Source organism: Panthera uncia, chromosome A2, assembly GCF_023721935.1.
Source record: "Panthera uncia isolate 11264 chromosome A2, Puncia_PCG_1.0, whole genome shotgun sequence".
In the NCBI taxonomy this organism is placed as follows: Eukaryota; Metazoa; Chordata; class Mammalia; order Carnivora; family Felidae; genus Panthera; species Panthera uncia.
This window is the reverse complement of record NC_064816.1, coordinates 100699209-100724782: the sequence shown is the minus strand read 5'-3', so window position 1 is coordinate 100724782 and position 25574 is coordinate 100699209. Positions and strand designations below refer to the sequence as shown.

Here is a 25574-nt window from a genome sequence, read left to right as displayed (position 1 = left end):
GAGGGAAAGAGAGAGAACCCCACACTGTTTCTGAGCTGTCAGCGCAGAGCCCGACGCGAGGCTCAATCCCATGAACTGTGAGATCATGACCTGAGCCAAAATCCAGAGTCAGACACTTAACCCACTGAACCATCCAGGCACCCCAAGCTTGTGAGATTTTCAAGTGCACTATGCACATGCTGGGTCTCTAGCTGACTCTGTTCTGGTTAATTACATAGTTGCCTATCTATTTTTCCTTGTTCTGGATGGAGGCTGGCAAAAAGTTGATGTGCAGTATCCCCCTGAGCTTCTGGGAAACCGTGAAATCCCTTGTTCTGAACCCCTGGTAAGTTGAGATGTCAAGGCAGCCAGCTGCTTAGCTTGCTCCCACAAACCTTTCCACAGACACAGAATGGGGAGCATCTCCAGAATGAGGCTCAGAAGTGATCATGTGTGCCCAAATACAGTACACTACACAGGTAGTTAACTTAGAACTATATAGAGAGCTTGCTGGACAGTTAATTTTCCCAAACGTATCATGCATAGGTATTGATTAGGCAGTAGGAATAATTAAACTCATGCTATATGGCGAAGGCAGGACTTAACAAATTGTGCCATGCTGAGTGGAAAAAAAGTTTTCCCTTGGATTGTAATAGCAGTAGCAATACAGCACATACTGAGTATTGTAGATGGCATCAGAACACAAATATTGCCTATTTGGGTTGCACTATTAAAAGATTATTTTTGTTTTCTCTCTCAAAATGAGCCTAACTGTAAGTGTCAGGGGAGTCTATCCCCTGTATTCAGTTACTTCCCCTTGACAGTGAAAGAGGTTAGTTGCAAAGAATTGAAGCCATAGCTTGAAATGAAAGAAGTACTAATTGCTGAGTAGTAAAATACATATTTATGTGCGTTTTTGTGTGTAATAAACGAAATGTTCAAGAATCAGCTTTTGAGACATAGGAACCTTGGCTTGATTTTGTACTTTATTAAGAATATGAACTTAATCTCTGTGTCTCATTCCTTAGCCACGCCCTAGGTATGATACTAGTATCTCCCTCTACAGATTGTTGTAGGGATATCTTGAGACAAAACCGTAGAGCACTTAGATAGTGCCTGGCTCATGTCTGTACTCAGTAAATCCTTCACTTGTTGTGATTCTGGCGTGAACTGAAATGCCTTCTCACAGAGCTAGAGTTTGTTTCTGGATCTGAGTCTCTTTTATTCTTCATTTTGATCCTCCTTCGATCTGCATGTGCCTTTCAAGTTTCCCTCCACCTGGCATTATTTTGCTTTTACCTGCTGTCAGGGCCACGATAGTTGCAAAGCCCTCAGCTTTGCTAGTAGCAGAGCTGTTCAAAGTATGGCTTTAGAACACAGAGACATTACGCCTCAGTCTATTACTTTTCCCTGCGATTGTGCACGTTTTTGCCATGGAGGAAATGCTGGAGGTGGGACTCTTTCGGCGGGACTGTGCATTCCAGAATTCCTTTGTGTGAAAGATTATTTCTGGCAAGACCTTTCTGCTCTGTGATGCTGTGAGTGAAAGGGTGTAGGAAATGTACAGTGAATGCTGATGTATACTCTAAGTCCTCTTTTCTCTCCTAAAGTACATACCCCCGTATCTATGTATGAATGTACGCATGTCATGTGTAGGCTCTGTATATGTATATGCATGTCATATATATCGATATCCTACTTATTTACCTCAAGATTTCAGAGTCCTCTGATAGAAACTGTTTCTATCAGGTGTTGACCTGTTACATGCCCATTACAACCTGTTTTATCTGTACATTCTCTAAAGTTAATGTGTAATTTGTGGGCTTTTGATAGAATTACAATACTAAACGAATACGTCATTATAGGCATACTCATGCAAATATATGCACACATACCTAGATGCATAAATACATGCAAGTGCAAATAGTACAGTCATTTATGGCTTTTACTACACAGGACTTCATGATTTATTTGCCTTTATGGACGTTATTATACCACCTCGAATGTTATAGTGATTTTAAAGCACTGACGTTTGAAATTGTGCACAGTTATGAATATTTTCACTAAAATATTAATTATTCAAAACATTATATTAACATTTTATTTTAAAAAATTTTATTTCAAACTTTATGCTCATTAAGAGCTTGCTCTAATAAAAGATCTTAATATACCTTCCACTCATTTAAAGCTTTTATCTTAAGATCCTTTTATGTCTCACCATCTTCCTGTGTTTGCCACTTTGGTGCTTAAAAAAGGTCTTCAATCTGCAGTGCCTGCACAGATTTCTAAGAAGTACTTTTCCTTTCTTTTCTTTTTTTTTTTTTTTAAATGTTTGAGAGATAGAGCGCAAGTGGGGGAGGGGAAGAGAGAGAGGAAAACAATCCGAAGGAGACTCCAGGCTCTGAGCTGTGCACAGAGCCTGATGTGGGGCTCGAACCCATGAACCCTGAGATCATGACCTAAGCCGAAGTCGGACGTTTGAGCCACCCATGCACCCCAGAAGTACGTTTCTTCTAATAGCAGCTGCCTGTCACCTTGTCCATGAACATCATTTATATAAAATATTAGTTGTAAGTTGTTTACATTGATTATGGTATCATTAAGTCAGTACTAATAACAGACCCAGGTAGAATATTATATATTAACTTTTTATTTATTTTTTTATATATGTGGGTTCTGTGTAATTAAATGTGATTTCAAATTGTGATATTTTCAACTTAAGATGTGTAAGATGGGTTTTTTGGGCCATAACCCCATCATAAATATAGGAAGATCTGTATATATGTGTTTGTGCGTACTTTATGCACACTTATATAAACTATGCGTTTTATGTATAACGTATATTTTTTTCCTGTGGGAAATATAACTCATTCAGAGCCGCTACGTTACACAACTTCAGGGACTCCAGTCACAGAATTAGGTGACCTTTTTCTTCATGTTTGTGTCAGTCAGTTTGTTTAAGTAAAACTAGCAAGCACACAGTGACTTTTTTTTTTTTTTTTTACACCGAACTTGGTGCTGGAGAGCAAATGTGAATGACACATGGAACCGCCACTCCTGAAGCTTCCTGTCACATGTAAATAAGTGATTCTTGTCTAGGAAATTTACAACAAAAATGGAAACATAAATACATGTGGAACAGAGAAAGGGAATATTATCTTGAAGGAGACAGGGAAGGGAAGATGTCATAAAACACAAGTTTGAAAAATACACAGCTTGCCAGAAGGACAAATGGCTAGGTAGAGTGGAGCTCTTGTGAAGAAATTAAATGGAATGTGTGTTCAGGGACAGTAAGAGGTTCTGAAGCATAAAAAATCGGGAATGAGTTGGGAAAGGAAGAAGGGTGAGTATGTGTGTGGAGACCTGGTAGGACCATGCTGAGTGGAACACAGTAAGGAGCCAGGCTTTTGTTTGACTTACAGAATCTAGGACCCCAAATCTCTTTTTAGTTTGATAAAACATTGCCAAGAATGAAATAGTGTATTTGCAAATGTTAAGTGATATGTGAATTTATAAATTCTAGAAGATTGTTAATTGTGTAAATGAACTACTATAATTCTTGCAAACTTTCTATGAGAAACTGTCTTTAGATAAAGATAATTAAACATAGTCATTTCAAAGGTAGAATATCTTTTCCGGTTTATGCGTAAGGGTGATTGGGTATTTTAGTTTCCTGTGTGGTTTTGATTAGACCAATGTGAAAATAAACCTTAAATCTATGTATTATTTCTCTGGCCGGGTCAGTGACCGAGAACATAAATGAGTGAACTGGGCCAGGCGTGGTGAGGAGGTGGGTGTGCTCACCCTTCTCTGTGTGGACTTGGCTAACGGAACAAGCAGCACCACCCCCTTACCCTATGGTGGGTCTACCATTTACCATCTTTTAGAGATGGGGTTCATTTGTTTAAAAAATACCATAAGGGATAACTCTGTTGACCACACACAATACCTAATAAGTCACAGTTGGATTACGGGACCCTAGTTTACACCTTTTGCCTCTGGCAATCGTATGCGGTCTTCAAAAGTCTGAAGTTTCAATGCAGGGGTGGAAAAGATATTAAAAAGGGACTTTTTCGAGTTACAGAGAATGACCATGTGAGAATATACAGAATGCCAAAATGTAATTGAAGTGTCTGGAGTCCTGTTTCTGGCCAACATCACGATTTCCCTCCGGCTCCCTACACGCTCTGCTTCGTTAGTTTTCATTAGTTAGCGAGCCCTGTGGAAGGAGAGAAGCTAACAGGAAGAAGGCCTCTGCTGTCCCGGGCTGGTGCATGTAATCACAGAAATGCGACAAAGATCATAGGTTCAGTAGCTCTATAAAACAGCTTCTTCTGACAGTTTGCGGTGGTGACTACACATCTCTAACGGGAGAGTCATCAAAATGGATTTGGATTTATGGAATCAAATAATTCATAGGGAAAGCTTTGCTGCTAAGATACATTTCTCTCTGTGTCTCTCACTGTAAGATTTAATGTAATTTCTTCAGTTCCCTTGGCTTGTTTTATAAGAGAACTGGCTTTGAACTGCTTCGGCTGTGAATATTCCACAAGAAGAGAATAAATATTAGCGGTCAAGGTGTTCTTTCAGACTTGGTTGATCAAGCACTACAGCACCATGGACATCATGAGGTCTCAAATGATGATGAAGGTTTTCTGAGCTTTCAAGAACATTCTTCTCTGAGTAATTTTCTATCTTGATAGTATGATCCAGAAGCTAAATTAATTTGATGTAATAAAATATGTGGAAATTAAAGGAGTGATTTCTTGTACTATATTATTATATGTAAGATGAATCTTCTTTGTTGGCAATATGCTGAATATTGGAATTGCTATCATAAAGCTGGTTTTTAAACAACTTTATCAGATATAAGAGTTGTGAATCCGTCATCACAGTCAATTTTAGAATATTTTCATTGCCCCCCAAAAAGTGTGAACCCTTAAATTCTCCATTCTGTCCTATCAGGCCCAATCCTAGGCAGGTACTAATCTACTTACTGTGTCTATAGATTTGCCTGTTCCGAACATGTCTTACAAATGGAATTAAACCTTGTTTGGTTTTTTGTTACTGGTTCATTTTACTTAGCATGTTTTCAGAGTTCATCTGTGTGGTATTGTGTGTCAGTATTTTATTTCTTTTTATTGCTAAATAATATTCCATTGTGTGGATACGCCACGTTTTATTCGTTCGTCGGTTGACAGATATTTGGGCTGTTTCTACTTTGGGGCTGTAATGTAGAATGCTGCTGTGAACAGTCATGTACAAGTTTTTGTGTGGACATATATTTTCATTTCTCCTGAATATATACTTAGCAGTGGGATTGCTGGGTCTTATGGTAACTTTATATTTTATGATTTGAGGAACTGCTAGACTGGACTTTTTTTTTTTTTTTTTTTAATTCACCACAACACTCTATACAATATGTTTTCCAGTAACTTCAATTATGATATAGTTGTCATTCAAACGCACACTTTGAAGTTCCACTTGATTTAGGGGACCCAGTTTATAAGGACAGAAGCCCATTTAGGAGGAAAATATGCTGAAGTAGTCATGAGCACATTTGATAGGATGCCTGCAAAGAGCTCCTTTGGGGTTTTTGATATGATCATACATTGAAGCCTTCAGTAAAGGGAAAAAAAGTGCGGATAAAGGAACTGTGATGACTCAGGCTGACTTAGTCACAGGTATTTAAAATGCACAGATAAGTCTAAGTGATACTAATGAAAAATTCAGGTGTTAATGCATTTTAGAAGTTGCCCATTTGGTTTTTACAGCTTAGTGGATGTAATAACACAACCTGCTTGTGCTCTCCTGGTGTTTTACAGTTCTCCAAGCATTTATATCACATGTTCTTTTACTAATTTCTCACAATTTCTTCATTATTATAGGGTAGGCAGTAACACCCTTATTCTTTAATGAAAGAGTAAACTCAGGTACCTAAAACTAAGGGATTTGACCCAAACCACCCTCTTATTATAAGATGAGCAGCCAAGACAAGCATCTGGGTGGCCTACATACACTAGTATTTTAACTGAAGATGAAAAATAGGGACACTTTAGGGAAAATCTTCAGTTGTGTAGAGTAAGAGTCAAATATTTAAATTAGCATTATAGTATAATTAATAGGCAATAACATAAAATTTATCTTAATACTTTCAGACAAGCATAGGTAAAGAAATAATTACAGGTTTGTAATATTTGTAAATATTTTGACTATTTTGTGTCCCAACTGAGCATTTGACAGTGCTTTTGAAATTTTAATGTTGATTTTTATACCTTTTTTCAGTTTTTTGACATAGAATAATATATATTTTATCTAAACAATTAATTGCCCTATAATCAAATATAAATATTTGTTCATATTCTATGTTGCAATCAATCTTACCACTGAAAAATTAAAAGAGCTGCTTCAAGTGATCACTCAGTATTTAGTTTCAGTATATTGATGTTCTCCTGTTGTAGCCCTTTAAAAAAGAAAGTGAGGGGCGCCTGGGTGGCTCAGTCGGTTAAGCGTCTGACTTCGGCTCAGGTCATGATCTCGCAGTCCGTGGGTTCAAGCCCCGCGTCGGGCTCTGTGCTGACAGCTCAGAGCCTGGAGCCTGTTTCAGATTCTGTGTCTCCCTCTTTCTCTGACCCTCCCCTGTTCATGCTCTCTCTCTGTCTCAAAAATAAATAAATGTTAAAAAAAATTTTTTTTAAAAATAAAAAAGAAAGTGATCTATAGACTTAAACTGTGGATTTTCTTGACAGTATAATACAGGAGTTTATACTGAACACCATATAACAAACATCTGATATAACAAACACACTAAACCCTTCTTTACTTTTCCCGAAATATCCCACAGAGCTTCTTTCTCTTTTCTCCTGCTCATACAGTCTCCTCCTATCTCTCGGTCATACACGCACGAACGTGCCCTTAGACACAATCTCATTTCTCTCTCCTACGTTATCTTAATTTTTTTCACTCCCAAAGTTCTCTTTACTAAGCCCTTTCTTTCCCTTCTCTTCCACCTTCCATGTCTGACCATCTGTGCTGTGTTTTGGTACAGTACTGCAGTTTACCTTTATTTCAGGGAATCATTTTCCAAGTGTATAAACTGACAACATTTCTTGAATAGGAGTGTTATCAACAATAGAAGTGCTGACTTTTGCAATGTCCCGTACAGGGAGACTTGCATTCCAGCTGTAGTTTTCTTTCCCGAAAGAGACCAAGTAAAAACCTGCTGGCATCATTATATTTGTCTACAGGCAGCTAAACTGTGATATATTCAGTGTGGACTGCTCTATGGGATACAGCTGTGAAATGAGCTAAAATTTATTATTGAAAGGAAAAGAACTAGTGTGAATTTATTCTAATGAGATTCTTTGCAAACATTAAAGGAAATAGGCTTTGGAAACATTTTCATTCTGTCTCTTGTTCTTTAAAAATGACTTTTCTGAAGATACAATGTAAGGGCATGTGATAAAAGAAAGGAACATTAAGACTGTCAGTATTTAGAGATTTATGTGGATAGGTTTCTCCTACCACCAATGTGGTAACATTTTTAATTTGAGCTCTAATCTATGTTCATTTCTTCCTAAATATTGGACCAATAAAAAAAGTCCCTCTTGACAGAAGGGATGATGACTTACTCCTAGATGCATCATGAACACATTGTAGAAGCATCGTGTGCCTTAAGTATAAAGTATATTATCAGAAAGCAGTTTTATCCCTGAGGAAACTTGGAGTATTTTTTCCATTTTGGAGATTTTTCTATAACTTTTGTACAATACATGCCCTTATTTTAAGTTACCCTGTGTGTGCGTGTGTGTGTGTGCGCACGCGCTCAGATGCACACACTTAATGTTTCTCTTGATTAATGTGCACAGGAAATTTGGCATCTTAATCAAAGTCTGCTTAATGGACAGAAGAGACATTAAGTACAAAGTTTTAAAATATTATAAACGAATAAAATGTACTTAATCCTAGCACGTTGCAGATAATTTAATCTGTAGTTTGTCATGATACATAAACGTCTTCAGAAGGTTGAAATGCACCAGAGTCTTGATTAGGGACAACAATTTATTGCTGTAATAGAAGTATGAGGAAGTTCTGAAAGAAATTTTTATTTGGTAGCATGCTGAATGAAACCACATTTGAGGAGTCTTTGAGTCTTTTTTGTTTAATTTTGAATTACTTTTAAGGCATATTTAAAAGTGTTAGTATTTTCTGAGTGATTTTCTACATTCAAAAATTTAGAGACCCATATATCCTACTTACATCCACACTTTTGAGAGTTGAAATTAAACCATTCTAGGGCTGTGTTAATATCTTCAGAATTTTGCTTGCATGTACATGTATTTGGTTTTATCTTTAAAATTTTTTTTAACATTCTTTTTTGAGAGACAGAGAGTGAGCGGAGGATGGGCAGAGAGAGAGGGAGACACAGGGTCGGAAGCAGGCTCCAGGCTCTGAGCTGTCAGCACAGAGCCTGACCCGGGGCTTGAACTCACGGATGGCGAGATCATGACCTGAGCTGAAGTCAGACGTTTAACTGACTGAGCCACCTAGGCACCCCATCTTATTTTTATGTCATATTAATGGGTCTAGAATGGAAAGATAAATTCGAGGTCGAGACAAAGTATGATCTTATTTTTTGAGCAAAACTATTCTCCGCCCCCCTTTCCCACTTGAAAAGATGAATTAGTGACATCTGCATAAGGTGTCATGGCCTCTGAGCCTCTTTTTATACTGCACAAGTACTCTACTGATCTCAGCCCTAGATCCTCTGCTAGCTTTGAGGAAACACAGACACATATGACTGAGTCCCTCAGTCACTGACAAGGTTGTATCTTTGAAAGAAATGCACACATAACTAAATCAACGTGATTGGGGCTACTGAGCAGGGCATGTTTGAAGTGCTCTAAGGACACTGATGGTGGAGGGATCAGTTCTTCTGGGCTAGGGAAGGGCAAGGACCAGGAAAGGCTTGCCGGAGTATGGGCAGTTGAGGTAAGTGTGAAAGGGTGAGTCAAAACCTAAGAGATGAGAGATGATGGGGTACACATGGTTAAAGCACAGAGGTGTGAATTAACAATCTGAATGGCTTTTATATTCTGACGAACTCTCTCCCTACCTATAAATGCTACAACTTTCCTACTGATATTCTCCCCCATATCAATGATTACTCTCAGTTTTACCTCCTGTCTGCTGTCCTAAACCTGCTAGCTTTGTGCAACAACTACAGTTTCTCCCTTGTTTCTCCTGCCTTTTTCATTCTCTTTTAATGTTTCCATGGCATTGTCCTCTTGAATTCCAAATTCTGACTTTATTCCTGCCCCGTTACCTTCCTGTGTTCCTCAGTTTCATGCTGTTTAACTACATGGTCAGTTCATTTTGACTTCTTTGTCAAGCACTCTATCCTGGAATCCCCAACTTCAACATGAACCCCAAAATATGAAGTAACCGACATTGGATGTTAGATACCACTTTCCGCTCCACTTACCTTAAATCGTATTTTACACCATTTATGCTTTTGTTACATATGAGACCCATTTTTGGACTTCAGTCAGAAAACCAGCTAAAATTTACATCTGAGTAATATGTTGTTAGTGTCTCCATTAGCCCCAGAAATTAAGCAAGTTCCAAATTTACTTCAAATAGTTCATTAGCGTTTGAACAATGCCTTAGTTCTGTCTTCTTAGTGATATAATAGTGCTTAATATAATACTGTGAATTCCTTTTGCTCCTCTTCACATGAGATACAATTTGATACATTTCCATAAGGCTATGATCATGATTGTGAAAACGTTCCTTCAGATGGACTGCAATTTTGGTACACTCATAGGCAATGGCACAGAAAGGGAAGAATAGTTGTGCATAGTAACATACATTATTTTCTTTGAAATTCCTGGTATATAAGCAGTAGATAGCCATGACTCTAAGAGTGGACTTAGGGAATTCAGAAATGGCCTTTGTCAAGACTTAGCCCAAATACCACTTCCTCTATGAAGCTTTTGTAATCTTCGTCTCTGATTTGTGGTAGCACTTTAACAATGCTACCGGATTTCCTTTGCTTATGTCTCTGTGTACGTAATATGTGCCTCCGCTGAAGTACCTGGGACTTTTTTTGTACTTTATTGTTTACATCCTTTGTTTCTCTGAAAAATGCGCACTCATTTAGGCAAGGGCTGTCTTAGTTTTGTTCCTCAGCATCTGTAATATACTAGGTGTCAATACATGGTTGATTAGTAAATAAATTACCGAAACTTATTTTAGATTACATCATTCTGTATCACTTGGGATCAGGATTTTTTTGTTTAAATATTTTTAGGAAATATTTTAATGGAGAGTATTTCCCAGTAGATAATGCTGGCTGTTTAGGTAGTTTCCTTTTTTATCATGGAAAATGTGTGCATTTTACTCTTGTAGGTGTGTCATGTATTTCTCTGGATATATTTTGTTTTTATTTTGCTTTTCTAGAAGGGCCATTTTTCTGTTAAAGGGATGAACAGTTTTAAGATTTTTGATGAAGATTTTCAAATTATTACACCTACATCTAGTAGGCAATTGGGGTTGCATATTTGAGGTGACCAAAACTGGGCGTAAAGATTTAAAAACTTGTGCCCATATGGCAAATCTCAAGATATTTATTTCAATATTATTAATTTTTTAAAGCTATAAAAATTTGTAAAGATGATTAAATATATATTTTTCTACTTTGGTAAATATTTTATTTTTTGTTTTTTTGTCTTTATTGTTGTTTCTGGGTTCTGTGTGCTTTTCATGGTTTCTTTTTTCTCTCACTCTAAACCACCATGAAGAGAATGGAAGCAAGACATGAGGTACTCCAGCCTGGCATGATCAGAACAGTTCAGGAAAAAGAAAGAGGCTTCTGGGGAGCTGTGTAGGGATAGATGGGTAGACAGGTGGGAGGTAGTGAGAAGTCATCTGTGGCACCTGGCACAGGAGGACGGGGGACATCTGGAAGACAGTTATGGGGGTGGGTATCATCAGTAAGGTTCTGACGGTGTTTTCTTTGTTGATTATCATTTATTTTGGTATTACTTTAAAGTTACTGATCCTAGTTGAGTACTGGGAAAACAGGCTTCAAAAGTTAATTCTACAGGAGACTCATTTTTTTTTTGGCAAAAAGAAAATATTAATTCTTCTATATTGTAGTTGTAGCATATACTCTTTGATTTAAAACTCATGGCAGGTGAACTTTGATGGACAGTGAACTGCCAGGACCAACCCGTAGGTGTTAGACATCTTTTCTTGAAAAATATAAAGCAAACTGTATTAATTCCTCTTATAAATCAATGCTGGGAATGATTCAAGTCACATTTAAAATGGTTATTCAAAAATAAATTTGGGTTTGGATGCGGCTAAAAATTGCATATTTAATGTTACTCTAATTTGGTTTATGGTATTATAAATCTTCAAATGTTAAAGACGATAAAAATCAATAACTTGCTTTATACTTTTACCTTCTTTTATTATTTCTTTCCATATCATATATATATTAACAAAGCTAGTTTTACTTGATAAAAAAATATAGCAAATAGTTATGGCCCTCTTGATACCCAGAATAAGTCTTATGTGGGAGTATCTCTCAAACACTTCCTTGAGGCTCTTTTCTTGACCAGAAGCTGACTGCTAAGGTGAAATACTTATGCAGGTAAATCCCTGCTTTGATATTTCCTCAGCTCACTCCCTCACAGGACTTAGACCAAGCTTATGTCATGTGATCCTTGTGGCATCTACCTACCTGGCCACAGCCAACTACCATGTGCAATTTAGAAGGTCTGAAGGTGTAGCAGACAGACTCCCACACATTCAACTTAGAAAAAATGTGAAAGATACACCTAGGAAACATTGCTTGTATTAAAACATTTCAGAGTAAAAAGTCATTTAGTAGTGGTCACTTGGGTTTATATCATGTTAGCATAAAATCTTGAGGAAAATAAATTAGAAGCTCTAAAAAAAGATGTGTTTTTGTGTGTGCTAGAATGAGAGAGAGTGTAAGTGAGAAGGAGAGAGAACAAGCATGAGCTTACACCTGAGAAAGTGTGAATGAGAGCAAGAGAGAGAGGTTGAGAGGAAGAAGAGGAAGTGGGGGGGGGGGAAGAGGGAACAAGGGAGGGAGGGAGACTAATTGATTTCAGTCTCTAAAAATAACCCTGCCTTGTTGATTCAGTGCTGGTGAAGAATTATGTCAGAGGTCTTTGAAATTAATGTAGGGCTTTATTTCTATTTAGATACTTTAAAATACTTTCCGTGAAATTAAAACAAAATGTGTTTGTGGAATTTATTGTATAAATTGAAGTTTGAACATAAGTAAAAATAAACATTTTAAAAATGCACAGTACTGCTCCAGCTCATGACCTGCAATAGCTCGGTAGCACTCTAAGGAAGACATATGTGAATATTCAGGTGATCATAGAGCATCATTAGATTCTGTTTTGCTTTAAAAAAATTATGTATACTCAAACTATCACAAAGAAATCCTGAAATGATCAGTGTTGTGGATCAGAAAAGTGTGACGGTTAGAACTGCTTTTGATTTTTGAGTGAAGGTCAAGGTAAAAATAATGACTGAATAGTTGGCCATTTTGCCCTTGCAACCATCTGAAATCTCCTGTGAGGCAAATAAAATTCCTATTATCCTTTCGCAGAATAAATGGTCTATTAGCTATAGTCAAAACAAGTGAAATGTTAAGACTTACATATGTTATAACTATATCACATTTTTAAAATAGTGATACATAGATGATGTTAAATGTAAGCAGATTATAACTATTTCTGAATAAAATTGTGGCTTTTGGTATTTTAAATCGCTTAAAATTAAATGTGTCTTAAAGTTGAATTACTATGATTTCTTTTGCATTATAAGTTACTAGTTGACTTTTTCAAACCACATAATCAGATGTGAATCCTAAACATTAACAACAAATCATTTACTCTGTACATGATACAAGGAAATTATGTTTTCTAAAGAAGTATTAGAGAGGTGTTCAAAGATTTCTCTATTAGTCACCATATAGAGACCTTTAAAAGTCTATGGAGATATTTGTTTTATAAATATTTTTGTCAGAAAACATTGCATTAATAAGAGAATTGTAGCAATGACCAAGGATTGAGTAAATGAAGGTGATATTATATCATCACATTATGGTGTTTCTGTTGGTTCTAGAAATGATAAATACAGCATAATGTTTCAATTAATATTTTGATGACTGTGAGTTCACTTAAAGGGATACAGAAAAAAGATCATCTCCATTTCCTTCAAATTCCTTTAGCAATGAGAAGAAATATAAACATACTGTTGAGTTAGGAACATGAATGGAGAAAGTTTCAGTGGTAAATGAGAGGGTGTATGGACCAAAGTTTAGGAGACTTGAGGATATGAGTGAAAGTGCACACGATGTAATGACCAAGAGATAGGCCCTGGCAGTCACAGCCCTTCACAGGGCTATAGGGTTTAAACTCTTTACCCAATTCCCAGAACTGAGGGATGGATAAAGGTTTGGAGATAGTGAACAGTGACAAATGCCATTACTAGAATTAATGCTGACTCTTTATGGAGTCACCAAATGTGTGTAGATTCTCTGATTTACTTTTCTACCATCCAAGGCAAATAGTTCTAGAACTAGGGTGGGCTCAGCCTGCAGATGGGACTGAGAGGCCCTAGTGTAGGGACTAACCAGTACCTATCAGTTCATTAACCAAACAGTGGAAGTCTTTCAAATTCAGCCAGAATATTTCAAGCATTAAAGATGGTATAATCCTTGTTTCTATTTCCTATGAGAATGAGAGATAATAGCCTTAATCATTGACTAGGAATTGGAAGTCACATGGTATCATAGAAGCATAACTTATCAGCTTATAAGCATTCTTTTGGTCAATTTAATCCATGGTTATTGAAACACAATATATAGCATTTTGTGTAGCACATTTAGCAAGTCTCCAGAAGCATTTTAAGTTACGTGTATTTCAGTTGGGTTGGGTTTTGTAGTTTATACTTAGGTCTGGGTTTGTTTGTTTGCATGAGCATCCATGAATGTGAGCAAGTTTGTTCTTCATGTGGTTCTTTACAGAAAACTACTAATTTTCAAATAATGTAAATCTAGTGAATATGTTTTCTGAAAAAGGGGAAAGAAACCTTTTTCTTAATACTTAGTATTTAAACCCAAGAACCATATAATATGGTGCCTAAAGATCTTGCTTAAAAGGAAAGAATACCTAAACATATATTTTTAAAACTTAATTTTACTAATTTAAACTAAAAATGAGTGGTAGTGAATTTCAAACTTTTTAAAAAAATTTTTTTTAACGTTTATTTTATTTTGAGACAGAGAGAGACAGAGCATGAACGGGGGAGGGTCAGAGAGAGAGGGAGACACAGAATCTGAAACAGGCTCCAGGCTCTGAGCAGTCAGCACACACCGCGACGCGGGGCCCGAACTCACGGACAGTGAGATCGTGACCTGAGCCGAAGTTGGACGCTTAACCGACTGAGTCACCCAGGCACCCCGAGTGGTAATGAATTTCAAATAATTGTATTTAATAATAGAACAAACAGTCTTTAGTGGCAAAGAGATATGTTGTAAAACATCATTAAATATTCATTTATATTTTTGAAATAGAAAATGTAAACCAAAATAATTTTAATAACATTCAGTATCTTTAATTGCCTCTGGACTAGATAATTATCCCCCAATTACTCTACATACAATGTCTCTAACTGAACTTGTCATCTTGCCATTATTGATATTTAAGAGGCCATATCCACTTCATTCCTTTCTCCTTGTCTCCCCACCCCCAGTGATATGGAATTAGTTCCTTCCTGGTGTCTAATTTCCCTTCCATTAATTCTGGAGAGGCCTTTTAGCATCATTTATGCTTTGAAATACATTTAAGCCAAAATGGAGAAAGAAATCATAGACTTTGAACCAAACTGATTAGAATTTCCACTTTTAAGTCTGTTACTTGCTACATTTCATGTGACTTTGGTTAAGTAATTAATCTTTCTAAGCTTCACTTTTTGCAACTAAAAAAAATGTGAAGAAGTGTAATGAGTTAAGACACAGTCTCTAGCCAACAGTTTCACCAAAACAAATATACATTTATAGTAGTCCCAAGGTCCGCTTGACTCCTACAATGTACCACCTGTGCCTGCCTATAGCTCAGATTTTGAGGAAAACATTTACTCTCTCTGTAGATTATTATATATTCTTTTAGCTTCATCTAATTCTCCCTTTCTGGAATTATAATAGTTACTTAATATCTGAGCACTTATTTCATTAAGATATGTGCTTTTCACAATACTCTGAAGTTTCTAAAAGGAGAGAGATGCCATGTCTAGATTGTCTCATTACTTTTTGATGGCATAGCACAGAAGGTGGCACATTTTTAAGAGGCAAATACTAGTTGAATATTTGGAGGAATGAATGAATGAATGAATGAATGAATACCTACCACTGGAAATATTTAGTAAACATAATCATAGAAAGGTTGACTAACTTACCTAAGGTTAGTTTGATTGGAAAGCGCAGAACTACAAAAATAAGGTGTCTCCCACTCTACTCTTAACTCAGCCTGTTTCCCTCTATCCTTATATTTTAAATTCTCAGTCCTCAATCCAAATAAGCTGTCCCAGTGTTAGCACATGCACAGGGTACACAGAACCTTTTTACTGCATCCCTACTTAGCCTCTCCTGCAGTATAGTGATCACATATTCCAGATAGCAGATTCACTAGTGTCGAGACCTCCAACATGCTGATGGTGTTTCTTAAACTTCTGTTTATATCAGGAGAGCATGAGAAAATGTTGAAAATGCATATCCCTTTTTCCTACTCCAAGATTTTAGTTCAATAATACCGTGGTGAAGTCACAGTATGTACATGTATTTGAAATCCCTGAGTGATGATACTGCAGGTGACATGTTTATATCAATGTTGGAGGAGCTTAAACACAATAAACTCCAATTTGGGGAAGGAAACAGGCTTGAGGTGGGGGGTGCTTCTTAGGGATAGAGCAAGGAAGTGGTACAATTGAGAAGATTCCTGTACTCTAAAAATAAGACATTTCAGCCTTGGGAAAATGAATTGTCATGTTGGAGACTAAAAAGTTTTGTAAAGAGCATAAATATGTCTCTGTGATTAGAACGACATCATACACAGGAGACAGCAAAGGCAATATTTAAATGACTTTAAAAATCATACTGAAATACTGTCTGTGAAATAAGAAATCTTCATTTTGCAAAAATAACGCTGGAATCATTTATGTGAACTGTCTTAAATGTATTCCTATTAACTATGCAGTATAAAAATATGCATGTATATTCTTAAATATGTCATTATAATTTTGTAAGTTTTGCCTAATTAAAATAATATACTATGTGCATAATATCACAGACTTTTGAAGTGCTTGCTCTTGAACCACTTAGAAAAGCGTGATTATAACTTATAGATTTTTGTGATTTTTGTCACGCTTTTGTTGTCATTTGATTTTTTTTTTTGGTCTGGTACAAAAGGAAAACCTTAGAGCTACTCTTGTCCAAATCTTAACAGAATTTACACTCCCCCCCTCCCCATTTTTTAGGAAAATTTGAAATTATGCGGGTTAATTTCGTATGAATAGACATGACTATTTAAAATTATAATTCATTCAGTAATGTAGACTGAATTAATTTGGAATCTGTGATAATGTGAGGGGTGATGAAAATTCTGAAATGAAATGCATCTGGTTTAAAATCCTGTTTCTGGCACTTTCTACTGTTGCTACCTTGGACAATTTTCTCAACCTCAGTATGCCTCAATTCGCTCATCTGTATATCACGGATTTCCTGTCAGCATTAGGTAAAATAAGTATGTGAAAAGCTTATGATGGTCCTTAAAAAGAATAGATCTCTGTAAAAAGGAAAGGAGTAGGGTAACATGGTGTCTCACTATATTCACTTACTATCACTTTCAGCAGCATAATTTTTTGAACTTCTGTGGGACATTGGGCTCCTCTTGAGACTTCTGTAGTCCTTACTTACATGCCAGCATATGCACTCATCACTCTTTGTGCTCGGGGTTCCCAGATATCCTATGTGTGATATAATCACTTAGTGGAACCAGTTGTCTTAGACTCTTATGGATAATTAGCCCTCTTCAAAAGGTTTTCGTATTTCAAAATAAACACATGACAGCTTCATCAATGTTATTTTTATATATGTGTAGTGTAGTATCAAAATCTTTAATTCTGCTAATTCCAATGAACTGTATAATCTTCAGCTGCAAACAGTTGTAACAAGTGAATCAAATTTTTCTCTACACTCATACCCAGCTTTTAAAATCTCTAATTCTGGGGGTGCCTGGGTGGTTTAGTCAGTTAAGCGTCCAACTTCGACTCAGGTCATGATCTCGCGGGTTGTGTGAGTTTAAGCCATACGTCGGGCTCTGTGCTGGTAGCTCAGAGCCTGGAACCTGCTGCAGATTCTGTGTCTCCCCCTCTTTCTGTCTTTCCCATGCTCATGCTCTATCTCTCTCTGTCTCTTAATCATAAATGAACGTTAAAAAAATTAAAATCTCTAATTCTGTAATGTTTCCTCAAGTAACAAACACTCTTCCTATATTGTACCGATTTAGATCTCATTTTGTATATGATAAATAATTAGTAAATGAAAAGTATGTTTTAAATATGCATAGGAACTTAGGAGAGATAAAACACATAAGTAGCCTTGTTTCTTCTACAACCAATAAACAATACAGTTGAATGTTTTAGAATGACAATTAGGAATATGATCTAATGTACGAGTGCATTTATACTGTAGGCATACTTATTTAAGAAGATTGGTGAAGCCTATTAGAATTAAAAAAAATCTTTATTTTTGTAATTAAATACATTATTAGTTTTTCTTGTTATGCAAATGGAACAACTTTGTTGACTGAGCACTGATATTTTCCTAATGCACTATGGAGTAATAAAATTTAGAGCATGATGTAGTCTAAAACCAATGTAAATAAAAACAACTTAGTCATGTATCATACTAAGTCATTACAAATGAAAAGAGCATCTGTATTGTAGAATTTTCTCCAAGGAAAACTAGAGAACTTACCTGATCATACCCATATGCCTATTCTGACCATTGTTACTGCTAAAAAAAAGTGCTTCTTTTTTAACTATGTTTATAAAAGTTGTTCAATTAGGCTTTCAAATTTAAACCAGAATATAGATGTATGTTAAATGGAGAAACAGAAAGGGTGTTTTTTACATCATTTGCTGGTATGTTTAACATTATTCCTTTCCTATAGCACTATTTTCCCAAAATTATGAATGTCATTGTTAATATGTGTGCATGGTGTTACTCTTGATTTGCTAAAATGAATGATTTAAAGAGGACCATCTGATTTGTCACTTTTTATACTGACTTCACATATCGATAACATAAATATATGTTCATATTTGTCAATTCTATCCTTGTGTACTTTTAAAAAACATGAAAATATTACTCAAATCACCTAAATAATGGTGACACAGGTGTGCTCAGTGAATATTCAAGAACACATGGTTTGTATATATTTTTGTATGTGCTTTATTTCTACAAAAAGTAAGTAAAAATAATAGGTATTTCTATTTTAGTAGTAAGAAGATAGTGCTAACACTTATGTCTTTTTCCGTTTATCTTAATAGGACAAAAATGGTTATATTAATATTATTAATATTGTACAAACTTTGTTTTAAAGTTTATTTATTTTTGAGAGATAGACAAGGTGCGAGTGGGGTGAGGGGCAGAGAGGGAGACCCAGAATCCGAAGCAGGCTGATAGCTCAGAGCCCGAGGCGGGGCTTGAACCCACAGCTGTGAGATCATGACAGAGCTGAAGTTGGATGCTTAACTGACTGAGCCACCCAGGTGCCCCAATATTGTACAAACTTTTAATCATAACTGTGCATTAGTTCTGATAAATGCTTCTGTTATTGCCTCGGCCCCCTTCTGCCTGCACGTTGCTGACACTGTATTTCAGGATGGCTGAAGTAAATTTTCTGATAAGTTTTAAAAATATTAGTCTTTTAAGCAACATTATAAATTAAATACGAGTGGATGATATATTAATTGAGTTAAAATTTAAATCCTGTTAACAGTTATTTCTCAGGGTCATTCAGAAGAATGATACATGCTTGATTATCTGTTGAGATGATGTACTATTTCTATTTGTAATTTAATATTTTAATTAAAGTAAAATTCCACAAGTATCTGCTATTAATAAAGTTGATACAACACAATGATGTGGAAATTAGGTTGACACATATAACATGTGATTTAACATCTGTTTGCATAAATAGTATCAGTATGCATTGTGAAATATGAACCACTTAAATTTCAGAGCAAAATTTTGTGGTTCTCCTGGAGAAAAAAAAAAGTAAGAAAATAAAAATAAAAACATACATGAGGTAAATATTTAACTAGTCAAAGAGTTGTGATTGGCACAAAGTTTCTAACTGAGGTTTCCAGATTGTCTTTGAAGTTTAAAGTTGGCATCAAATAATGTTACCTATTAGTTGGTTCCTTGGAGAGAGAATGTTTCAGACTTTGAAGTTAAAAGAAAATTCTCTGCCACTCATTCAGCTTATTTACATTGAAATAACATCTTGTGTGGAAACTCAGCAGTGTTGTTTTAGTATGCATTTTAAACCATATTACAAATGCTGTGACTATATACCTACATAACCTAACATAGTGTAGCAGAATATTAACATTAATGGGGAAGTTTACTAAGTGGCTAGATGCAAGATAAACATACACAAATTAATAGTTATTTTTAAAGTGACAAGGCAAACCTAGAAAAGGGGAAAAAGTGCCTTTCTCATTATCTATGAAAATCACAATAGCAAACACATCAAATATATTGGGGTAAATTTAACAAGGAGGAAGCAAGACCTTATGAAAAAATAGGATTGTGTGATTGCATTCCATCAGAAGCCATAAAACATGACTTGAATAAGTAGGAAAATATGCCATATTTTGGATGGAAAACTTAATAACAAAAATGAAAGTAATTTCCAAATTAATAGACAAGTAGTGATATATTTGTAATGACAATACCAATAGATTTTTATAGACACCTGTACAGAATTACTTTGAAGATGATCATAAGGGCTGGTCAGTGCTTGCTAAGTGTTTGCGTCATTACACCTTTTCAAGTATTATAACTGTTATAAAAATTTTACTTAATTTCAAAGAAGCACGAAAAATACATGTTTTAGCACAGTTCTTGGAAAGCAGTTGAAACATAATTGGGAGTATTACAATTACGATGATATAAATTTTATTTGAAAATAACTGATGGGTTGACCTTATATAAAATTTTGCAGTTGATGAAGTTTTGCTTAGCTATTTGCTGGTTCTTCCTCTGAGGCTTCCTTGAGCTCATATTTTTTGCTGCTCTTTTTTTCTCAAATGACTCTCATATTTCTTAGAGCTTCTTATTCCATCAGTTCAGTGCATACTCTAGTCCATTGTTTCTAAAATTTTTGCTTTCCATCCAGGTCAGGAAAAATCAGGAAGGGGAGTAGAGAACACTCCACCAAATGCGTATTTATTTGTAAATTATATAACAGTTCTTCTGTTATATATTTGAGTGATAAATACAACCACATTTTCAATGAAAGCTTCAAAAATATAAACTTACAGACTAATAAAATGTACCGCCCAAGGCCTACAAATTGTGTTACATTTATTTATTTTTTATCAAGACATTCCCAGAAGAGTAATGAAGGCCATCTGTGATTTGTAAAGCATGAATTTAATTGTGATTTCTTCTATATAGGGTAGCCTCATTTTCTTACAAGTTGCAAATGACTTGTTAATGGTATTGGGGATTGGGTTTAGGATTTTTAGAATATTACTGTGACTCTTGAACATTTAATATTTTTCTTGCCCTCCTAGAGGCAAGAGTTGTGTGTATGTATGCTTTTGTTTGTGGGTATGCATGTGTGTATATGTATACATTCAAATATATTTCTAAAATTTAAAGTGTAATTTTCTTGAAAATATTTTAATTCTTTAAAATAAGAATGTTTTTTTTTTCAACGTTTTTTTATTTATTTTTGGGACAGAGAGAGACAGAGCATGAACGGGGGAGGGGCAGAGAGAGAGGGAGACACAGAATCGGAAACAGGCTCCAGGCTCCGAGCCATCAGCCCAGAGCCTGACGCGGGGCTCGAACTCACGGACCGCGAGATCGTGACCTGGCTGAAGTCGGACGCTTAACCGACTGCGCCACCCAGGCGCCCCTAAAATAAGTATGTTTTTAATGTTTTGCAAAACCCAAGGTTGGGCATTGCAGCCATAAAACAAACAAGAGCAAAAAACCCTTGCGACATTTTTTTTGAAGTTTAATCTATTTAAAAAACAGCACACTGCTAAATCCTCTAACTTCTAGATATAAAAATGTTTAATTTATGTTATACATATTTGAAACTGTTCTAGAGGACAAAAAACGCCAAAGACAATGATAGTATTTATGAAGTGTATAATTTATTTCATTGTTCCTGACATTTAGAAAAATAAATCCTGTTTCTATTCCATTTGTGGCTTATTGCCCCTTAATATATCATTTTTTTTTAAAGTAAACTTCTAGTGCAGGATGCTCTGACATAAAGAATTTGCTTCTATTTTGAAGAAGCCAAAGATGGCCTGTGTGCTTTTATATGATAGTAGGTAGAGTGGGTGGGATGGATGTGAAAAATGTCTCACTAGCAGAGACTTATGTTTCAAGTGATTTTACGAAGATGAGCCCCTCATTATTGATTCTTAGGTCTTAGGCAGTGATATTAAAGCTTACTGGAAAATTAAGCGAGCTTAAATACTGGTACAGACCCCTCAGCAATACTGCTTTTCTATTCACGCTGAGGATTAGTTAAGAGATTGACCTGAATTAAATCCTTAAATAGTATTGCCTGATACAAAGAAGCAGGCAGGAGAGAAGGAAGTGGATATTTACAAGAGAAGAGATTTTCACTTTCCTTTATATCTGGTCTGAAAGGCGTCACTAATGATCATTAATTCCTGAGCAAAAGCTTGATGTGGATATGATTCTAGGCCAAGAGGACGCTATTCAGTTTGACTTCATAAGAAATTCTCAACTGAATTAGGCAGGGCAATAATGACAAGTGATTAGATAAGCTCTGAATTAATGACTATAACTTTTTAGGTTTTGAATAAAATTCGTCTGTATGTATCTGTATAGTATATCCTTTACTTTTATATTAAATAAGAAAATGACAGGAGTTACACCCATGTATCTTGGTCTCACAAATTTCTTTATCTCTTACCCTTTGTGCTTTACTGATTTTTATGGAAGTCAAATATGTTAAAATATAATTAGATAAATGAAAACCTAACTTAGATCTTCATGCACTTGAAAATTCCTGTTTCTCTCATATGTGGAACTTGAGGAACTTAACAGAAAACTGGGGGGGAAGAGAAGGGGAAAAAATAGTTACAAACAGAGAGGGAGGGAGGCAAACCGTAAAAGACTCTTAAATACAGAGAACAACAGGGTGGGGGGGGGAACTGATGGTGGGGTGGGGGAATGGGAAAATGGGTGACGGGCCTGGAGGAGGGCACCTGTTGGGATGAGCACTGAGTGTTATGTGTAAGCTATGAACCATGGGAATCTACCCAAAAAACCAAGAGCATGCTTTACACACTCTGTTATTCAACTTGACAATAAATTATATTAAAAAATAATTTAAAAATTAAAAAAGAAAAAATTCCTGCTTCTTCCAATTCCCTTCTTCTTTTTCCACATACTTAAATCAGTTTTTGAAAATGGAATCTAAAATTCATTGTGTTTTTCTTCCTGAGCTTTCCAAAAATTGAAATCATTGTGCATTGGATAATATCATTACTGGATTGAAAACTTATCTGCACATTTAATTAGCTTTCATTTATTTCTGTTCTTGTCCTTTAAAATTTTTGAAAAAGAAAGGTATACATAAGGAAATAACAACAAATCTGTATTAGATATCCAAGGCAAGGTGGTTAATGAACATTAAGTGTGAGTCTTTTCATTCTGTTTCACTTAGAATGAATAAATAAATAAAAGTAGCTGGAATTTGCTTTTGATGAATTTTTTTAATGTTTATTTTTGAAGAGAGAGAGAGACAGAGCATGAATGGGGAAGGAGCAGGGAGAGAGGAAGACACCGAATCTGAAGCAGGCTCTATGGTCTGAGCGGTCAGCACAAAACTCAACTTGGCTGGAACTCATGAACCACGATATCATGACCTCAGCTGAGGCTGGACACTTAACTGAGCCACCCAGGCATCCCTGCTGTTTATAAATTTTTATGTCTGAGTTTTTGTACTTGAAACATGAAGTCTAGCTTTTCCACATGACTTTTAAAAAGCCTCAGGGGTTCCTGGGTGGCTCAGCCAGTTAAGTGTCTGACTGTTGGTTTCTGCTCAGGTCATGATCTCCTGGTTCCTGGGGTTTGAGCCGCAAGAAGGCTGCTTGGGATTCTCTGTCTCCTCTCTCTGACCCTCCATACCTCGTGCTGTTCTCTGTCTCTCTCAAAATAAATAAATAAATAAATAAATAAATAGCCTCATATTATTTAATGGGTACATAATATTCCCTTTTGATTATTGTTGTAATTTTTGACAATTATTTTTCTTTATTTTTGATCTTGAAACATTGTATCTTTGGTTTTAGACTATTTCATTTTAGTTTAAATTTTTAGAAAGAAAAAAAATGGAGTACCTTGTGTTATCATGATTTCCATATTTTTCAGTTTTTACTTATTTTTTTAAATCTAAATTTCATTTCTCTGAAACTTTTTCTGATTGATTCCTCAAAGACCATTTTTTTTAAGTTCACTTTTCATTTTGTGTGTTATAGGTCTCTTTGTCACTGCCTTATGTTTTTACATTACATACTAGAAGGATTCTTTGCAGTTTTTCTCATGGCTGATGGTTTCAGGATCATTAATCATTCTGCTTTAGTGTTTGTTTTGCTTAAGGAGTACATACTTTGCCATTAATTTGGATGACCCGAAATACTTATTCCTCTTCAGTTTCTTCTTTTTTCTTCTTGTTGTCTTTCCATCTTGTCCATTTAGCTTCATTTCTCCCATGGTGGTCCTTTTCTATTGCATAAAGACTGTAATTCTTTTGTTCATTCAGAGACACCAGTTTTATGTCGCATTTTTCTGTTTTCCAGTGATAATTTCTTAAACACAACAAAATTTTAATTGACCCATAGCTGTCTTACTTTGGAGTCAGGATGCTCTGATAAATTGCAGAGATTCAAAAACTATAGCCCACAGGCCAGACCTTGCCCACAATCTGCTTTTGTAAATAAAATTTTACTGGCACTCAGCCATGTCCATTTCTTATTGTCTGTGGCTGCCTCTGCACTGTAATGGAGAGGTGAATACTTATAACAAAGATTGTATAAGCTGAGAACCATAAACTGTTTACTATTTGGTCCTTTACAGTAAATGTTCACTCACCTATGGTATAGTGAAAATTTTTGAAAAATTTTGTTATGTTTGCTTTTGACTGTCTACCCATTTCCCCTCCCTAAGAACTTTCAGTATTTTTTTACGGGAATTATAGCTTCCTCATTAGATACAGTTGGGAGATAAAGCAAGTACTCCACACTGAGCAAATAACCTTGGCTAGTTCATTCAGATGTACCATTCTTGGAATTTGTATTTGAATAAGTTGCATTTTGTGGTGAGGCTCTGGTTAGATTGTCTCCACCATAAGGCTTGCTACAGATACATTAAGGGAGAGCAGAAGTGGTCATAAACACAGGGAGATAGAGCTTGGAGTTAGGAGTCAGATTATTGAAGACTCATATACCATGAAGAGTAGCTTGCAATGGGCAGCCATCAAAGACTTTTCAGCTGGAAAATGACACCCAGACTTATGGTTTAGGGCAGGCAGATTACTTTGCTGACCATGGAAGAGCTTTGCTGTAAAGTTGAAAAACTCTTCCATTAACAACAGAATGATCAGCCATGACTCAGAATAATCCAAACCAGCAAGGATAAGAAACTTCAGTCAAGTGAAATGATGATGGAGCGATAGCAGCGTGATGTTGAGAGAGTAAAAGCAATGACAGATAAATGGAAAGGGTGAGATGAAGGGAGGGGGAAAGACAGTTGAAAGGGTTCTAGTCTGGGCGACTGTGTTTACAATGGGAAACGCACAGAGAAGAGTGCCTTTGTGACCAGGAGTTAATGGTTCACATCAATGGTTAGATATACGGAGCTGAACGGTCTGAGACACTTAGATGAGGTTATAAGATGGATAGACCACCAATAAGCAGTAAAATTAAGAAAAAGCCTGTGGGGAAATGCCCTCCCACCCAAAGCAAGGATTAGGCACCCAAAGCAAGGATTAGGCAAAAAAGGGAAGGCAGCAAACAGGAAGATGATGAGACACCCAGAGAAAAGAAAGGGTGCAATGCCTTGTTACTTTATAAACTCCAATCATTTCATGTGGTCTCCTTCTGTAAGGTTAGAGTGTAGAAACAATTTTTCATTTGATTATATGAAAGAACAAAATAACTATTAATACCAACATTTGAGATCTAAAGTACTAGACCAAATA

General features: G+C 35.9%; 1 protein-coding gene across 1 annotated transcript in view; it reads left to right on the top strand.

The window, feature by feature from the left end:
• The window catches only part of THSD7A (thrombospondin type 1 domain containing 7A), a 439517-nt gene that overhangs the window by 9139 nt on the left and 404804 nt on the right, over positions 1-25574 (top strand). The gene's annotated exons all lie outside the window — the stretch shown is intronic.